General features: G+C 41.3%; 1 pseudogene; it reads right to left on the bottom strand.

Moving 5' to 3' along the window:
- Positions 1 to 6059: 6059 nt before the first annotated feature.
- LOC126191764 (5S ribosomal RNA) lies at positions 6060 to 6177 on the bottom strand (annotated as a pseudogene).
- Between the last annotated feature and the right edge of the window lie 815 nt (positions 6178 to 6992).

Below are 6992 nucleotides of genomic sequence, written 5' to 3'. Positions count from 1 at the left end.
GTTCATATATTTATATTTAAATAACATATTAGTAATAAGCACATTGTATTATTGTTTTCCACAGTGCTTATGAATTCAACCCTGTCATAATTATGTGATCTAGATTCAACCGTCCGATTAAGAATGTGGTTTACCCAGTCTATCAAATAATGAGAGTGGTATTCGGATATCCACATTAAGCCTGACTGGCTGAATCCGATTAGAATGATCTGGTATCGAAATGAAATTACAGAAATCGGATAAATCGAACGTCTGTATTGCAACAATGCTGCGCACATAAATTCCTATGATGGAGTAACAGGTAGCAACTGCCTAAGCAAATGTGAGAAATATGTCTACTAGCAGCAATGTAACGTAATTATAATCCATATTTATGAGATGGAAATACTGAATCGAACAATGCACATCTATTTCAGTGGTGGGAAGATGCACCATATCGGATTTCAGTCCGGAACCGCGCGACTTCTACGGTCGCAGGTACGAATCCTGCCTCGGGCATGGATGTGTGTGATGTCCTTAGGTTTGTTAGGTTTAAGTCGTTCTAAGTTCTAGGGGACTGATGACCACAGATGTCCCATAGCGCTCAGAGCCTCAGAGCCATATCGGATTTGTTGATGACGTAATGACAATAATAATAATAATAATAATCAAGACGCATCCAACACATGGCTAAGAAAAGGCAATATATACAGTGAGACAGAAGGATTCATGATTGCAATACAGGATCAAACAATAAACACCAGGTATTACAGCAAGCATATTATTAAAGATCCCAATACCACAACAGATAAATGCAGACTTTGTAAACAACAAATAGAAACAGTAGATCACATCACAAGCGGATGTACAATACTAGCAAATACAGAATACCCCAGAAGACATGACAATGTCGCAAAAATAATACATCAACAGCTTGCCTTACAACATAAACTTATAAAACAACACGTTCCTACATACAAGTATGCACCACAAAATGTACTGGAGAATGATGAATACAAATTATACTGGAACAGAACCATTATAACAGATAAAACAACGCCACATAACAAACCTGACATCATACTCACCAATAAAAAGAAGAAATTAACACAATTAATCGAAATATCCATACCCAATACAACAAATATACAAAAGAAAACAGGAGAAAAAATTGAAAAATACATCCAACTGGCTGAGGAAGTCAAAGACATGTGGCATCAGGATAAAGTTGACATCATACCAATTATACTATCAACTACAGGAGTCATACCACACAGTATCCACCAATACATCAATGCAATACAGCTACATCCAAACATATATATACAATTACAGAAATCCGTAATTATTGATACATGTTCAATTACCCGAAAGTTCCTAAATGCAATATAACATGTACCGTACAGCAAAAAGGAAGTGACGCTTGATAAAGGTCCGCGTCACTCCATTCTTAACCAGACTTCTAAAAAGTCTGAGAAAGTAAAGAAATAATAATAATAAAAGTTATTTGATTTCCTCGGCACCAGCCATATGGTGAAGGGTTTCCCCTATCGGCCCCACAGGATTTTTTTATTTTTTTTTACAATCGTAATCACAAACTAGGATCACGTTAACAACTTCAGTTCCTCTTCTTCCTTTGTTGTTCTTTACTTTTTTTCCAGTGTCCCCTCATTTTCTCCCCATGAAATGTCTTCCTTTCTTCTGTCCATGTTGTTCCCGATTTTTTATTTCTTCGAAGCAGAAGAAATAAAATATCGGGCACTACATGGACAGAAGAAAGGAAGAGACTTCATGGGGAGAAAATGAGGGAATACTGGAAAAATAGGAAACAACAACAAAGGAAGCAGAGGAACTGAGGTTGTTAACGTGATCCTAATTGGTCACTACATTTGTAAAAAAAAAAAAAAAAAATGATAAAAATTCCGTGGGGCCGATAGCAGAATCCCTCCCCCATATGGGTGGTACCGAGGAAATCAAATACTTGGGGGTGAACCAAATACTAACAGAATCTTTAACGGTTACTCAATCCGTTGAACCCAAAATCCACGCACGGCTGAGTGAAAATCACCGCTACTCTGGTCACCGTCTGTTAGCTCAATGAGCTCGGCTGAAAATATTTGATTCCAAAGGCTTCAACACCCCCTGATCCTGACGGTCCTGGTATCACCCAAGCGTATTCAACGAAACACAAACAAACATGAACTGTGCAAGCAAAGTCAACTTTACCACAGGTGGTACACAACCCGGCTGTCGACAGGCGGCAGTTGGATTTTCGGATTCTGGGGAGTCCAGGTTAACATGGCAGAGAATATCGAAGATCTCTGGTAAATTTCCCTACAAGCAGAAAACATGCATTTGAAAACTAAACATCGGTACATTGATCCAAGCACGAAAACTAAATAATTTCACAAAAGAAATTGACCAACAAAAAATTCTCATCCTTGCTCTTCACGAACCACGACTAACTGACAGTGAAACCTTGCATCACGGAAACCATTGCATCTTCAAGAGCAAAATACAACACAAGGTAGCGAAAGGCTTACCAATCTTCGGCATTGCTTTTCTCGGACACGGATCTATCATCATCTCTGTCAAAGAAATCACACCCATCAACAATCGACTTATGACTATGCTCATTCAGAGCCCCAGTAAAAAATATACACACATCAATGCGCATTCCCCCACCAACATCGAAAATAAGAAAAACACCAAAAATGTTGGAAAATTCTGGAACACACTCGAAAATACTATGAGCAAAATTCACCAAGATGACGTGAAAATACTAATGGGAGACTTCAACAGTATTTGGAACAGAAAGAACCTGTAGAAAAAACATTGGTACAAATTGAGCATACCGAAACGCTGAGACCAACGGCACACGTCTGACTGACATTTTCAAACAATTCAAGTACAAAAAGATGTCTTCCCACTTTAGGAACAAACCAGTTTCCAGGTAACATGCTTGGCTACCAGGTGCAAGCTGCTTTCGTTCGCCTTTCGAGACTCGCTGAAAGCCAGATTTTTTATTCTTTTGTAGTAGAGCTACAAGCAGGCAGATACAAACTAAATAAGGGAATCGTAAGACAGTGCTCGAGCAAAATTCGGCTTGCTACTTACAGTAACCCTTAGAGTCAGAGCGGAAACCTTACGGTACTGCCAATATCATAATGCCACTTATGTTTTCTGGCGACATATTTTTTGTTGTTGTGAATACATAATTTTATCCATGAAATGCCACATTTTCATAATACTTGCGAATGATACAGGAAATGAAGTAAATACTGATCTTTTCGAAGTCAAAAGTAAAAGTCGGTAATATTCTTACTAATTCGTGTTAAAGTATGCTCAGTTGTCTTACAGACACATGATGCTTTATTTAGATAGATTGCCGTCGTGATGTTTCTGTAGTAAACTGAATTTAATTTGTATTAGTAGAGTGAATAATTTAAATGCATTTTCCACTAGTTTACTAATCGCAACATTAATCATCAAAGATAAATTAATCAGTAGTTGAATTTTCTTTCACGATATCTACAACAATCTGACTATGTTAAAGTTGTTTGCAAATTCTACGCCTATAGAAACCCACTGGTTCTAACGATGTCATTAAAACAGTGTAGTTTTAAGAGTATTTTCGTGTAGAAATGAATTGCCTTGACGGTTGATAGATCAAGAGGGGACAAGTGCTTGAGAGAGGACTTCCCTATCAATACAAGTGCCTGAGAGACGACTTTCCTATCAATCTCCTGGATAGTTTTGTTTCTCAAATCAACAGAGTGAGTTATCATGCAGTAGCATAGGTGATGTAGTTTTGTTGCTCGATTTTCTTACATTGCGACCGAAAGGTGTCTCAGTTGTTGGCAACAAATTCCAGCTGTGTTGCACACAGCCCTTGGGGCAGAATTCGTGGCCCAAAACACACTTTTGGAGCTATCAAATGGAAAATATTATGTTCACACTACTCTTTGCTCTAGTCTACGTCTTTTGGTGGGGCTCAGCCTTTCATTTCTTCTTAGGAAGTTAACGATAAAGGCAACATAACACGTCACCAGTAACAGTACTGCAAAGGAATGCTCAATGAGCGACCTGATGACGTTCAATAATAGTCGCTCCGTTGATTTTTGTTGTTTCGAATTAGAGCATTCAGTACTCCTACACCAGACTTCTGAACTTTGCCTGTTGAATGCAAATGTCGCATGATGGTAAAATGTCACATTTATCAGTAGTCGAAACTTCCTTAATGTGGAAAATCATTCATGCCAGAACGATCTTTGTTGAAACAAGAATATCTTTTTCTGGCGTATTTTTCCCAAAACCACTCGCTCCACGCACAGTCAAATCTTTCTAGTTGCCTCCTCTACATTCACCCTTCTGTTATACCGAAAGTAAACGTTGTGTTGCAGGTGTTACACCTTTTTCCACTTGCGACTCAATTTTACAATGCTTAACTGTAGTTCATGATTTTCAAGTATGCAAAATCCAATGCTTAACTGCAAGATGATAACTAGACCTTCAAATTCAAAAATGGCATTGATACATACACTGACAGCGTGGCGACGCCTTCACATGGGCGGCGCCGGATTTCAGGCGGCGGGTGGCGTCTGGCCGGTGGCCGGTAGCCGCTGCATCGCGAGGAAACGCTCGAGCGTAAGCTGTTACTGATCGCGACACAGCCACGAGCTGTCCTGCGGAAATGTTTATGGAATACTTGTTATTGCGGGTGGGTAGAATGTTAAGCGAATTGTCTTCAATGTTCAATCAGACTCATAACTTTAGACCGAAATGTGGTAAAAAAAAAAAATAATTAGTTGGACGCGAACATGCGAGTCTAAGCTTAGAATGTACGACGATTACCGCAAGACCACGGGGTCACTCCATCCATATGAACTCGGCAGTAGACAACACTTCCTCCTAACACTTCCGCATCTTTCAGTGTTGCCAGATTGTGCAGATGGCCGGACTTAGAGTTGTCAGGGGCGGTCAGTTTTATTGGCCACCTTAAGTGAACGACTCGGACTTAGTCTGTGTGGCGGCCGGCCGGCGGTCAGTTTTTATGTCTAAGACTGTACATACTTCAGTTTACTTGTACTCGATTTAAGTCGCCACTTTCTAAAATATAAGCTCGTAACGGCTAGGCCTTCTGTGAGAATTGTCCCCGCTTTCGTTCTACAAGCAAGAGCGATATCGCTCGCATAGCAGAAGTTTGTTGACCTGGTATTGGGGAGATCGGAGATATACTGGGTGGTCTACTGATCGTGACTGGGCCAAATATCTCACGAAATAAGCGTCAAACGAAAAAAACTGCAAAGACGAAACTTGTCTTGCTTGAAGGGGGAAACCAGATGGCGCTATGGTTGGCCCGCTAGATGGCGCTGTCATAGGTCAAACGGATATCAACTGCGTTTTTTTTTAAAATGGGAACCCTCATTTTTATTACATATTCGTGTAGTACATAAAGAAATATGAATGTTTTAGATTTGAACTGTCGTCTTCCAGAACGTGTGAACCACTGCACCACATCACTCGGTATGTCATTTGAATGTAAGTATTATTTATTACTCCATCCATCTCTCTCACATAGGTAAAAAAGAGGGTTGCTATTGTTTCAGCTAATAGTTTCGCTTCTTTTCAAGGTCATCCAATTACACACATTTTAGCGACGTAGCAGGAAGTTTTTTAAAAATGTTGCCACAGTAAGGGACTTGTGCTCTCACCATATAACATCATCAGCACTAGTGATGCCTCTATTTGATGTTTCAACAATTGCCACCACTATTGTAGTGGGATAGGAATAACTGCGACGCCTGATCTTAAACAAACACCATCCGTGGAGCAGGTCTCTGCACGTGTCCAAGCATGCCACATACTAAACTCAGTCGGAACAGGGCAGAGAAGGCCCAACGGTACCGACCGGCCTCCGTGTCATCCTCAGCCCACAGGTGTCACTCGATGCGGATATGGAGGTTCATGTGGTCAGTACACCGCTCTCCCGGCCGTGTGTCGGTTTACGAGACCGGAGCCGCTACTTCTCAATCAAGTAGCTCCTCAGTTTACCTCACTAGGGTTGAGTGCAGCCCGCTCGCCAACAGCGCTCGGCAGATCGGATGGTCACCCATCCAAGTGCTAGCCCAGCCCGACAGCGCTTAAGTTCGGTGATCTGACGGGAACCGGTGTTACCATTGCGGCACGGCCGTTGGCCTGCTACATGTCTGATGGAAGCAGATGTGCCACGCCGCAGACATCTACCCATCGCTGTGCCACTGTCATTATGCCTCATGCCCCTAACATCGCACATGGGTAGGCAGCTGAACATACAATTAACGCTACCTCGCATCTGCGGAACAATGTGCCACTGCCTTCGAGTCCCACACAGGCTGTACGCCGTCGCAGGGAGGCAGGAAGTCACCAACCTTAAATGCCCTCTAATAATTTTATTTATACAACTCGCCTATTAGTCGGTGGGGATATTTTCAGAAATGAGGCTTTTTTGACATTCCTTCACCCTGACATATTTTTCCATAGCAAGACTTGTACAGTAACCATTTTTATGTCGGCTGTACTATACATCAAAAAACTGTCATTCTCTTAGGGCAGACCACTTATAGGCAGTCACCGCCATGCCATGTACGCGATTGGTGCTGTTGTTATTGTGTGCTTGTACATAAAGAGGATATTTACCCTTTTTAAGCATAGTACAGGCTATACCACTTGATGCGCAAGCTGGAATGTTACAACTAGCGCACCCACCTCGCTTCCTTAACGCACAGATGCATGTGTGAATTTTCGACAGCATTAGGACATGCTTTCCACTGCTTCCCGGTATGCGTGTCCTTACCACACATTGTACTTATCGAACAGGAGATGATATTTTTATCAATACGTTATATATCGCAGAAACGAGACAGACAACTGCATTTGACCTAGGAACTGACTCAAAGAACTGGCCTTTACACCGGTTATTAATGTACCAACATATACTGTTTGCAATGGCTTATCTCGCGCTCACATTAACC

The sequence above is a fragment of the Schistocerca nitens genome, chromosome 6 (genome assembly GCF_023898315.1).
Source record: "Schistocerca nitens isolate TAMUIC-IGC-003100 chromosome 6, iqSchNite1.1, whole genome shotgun sequence".
In the NCBI taxonomy this organism is placed as follows: Eukaryota; Metazoa; Arthropoda; class Insecta; order Orthoptera; family Acrididae; genus Schistocerca; species Schistocerca nitens.
Note: the sequence above shows the minus strand (reverse complement) of the source record. Positions and strands in the feature narration are given on the sequence as shown.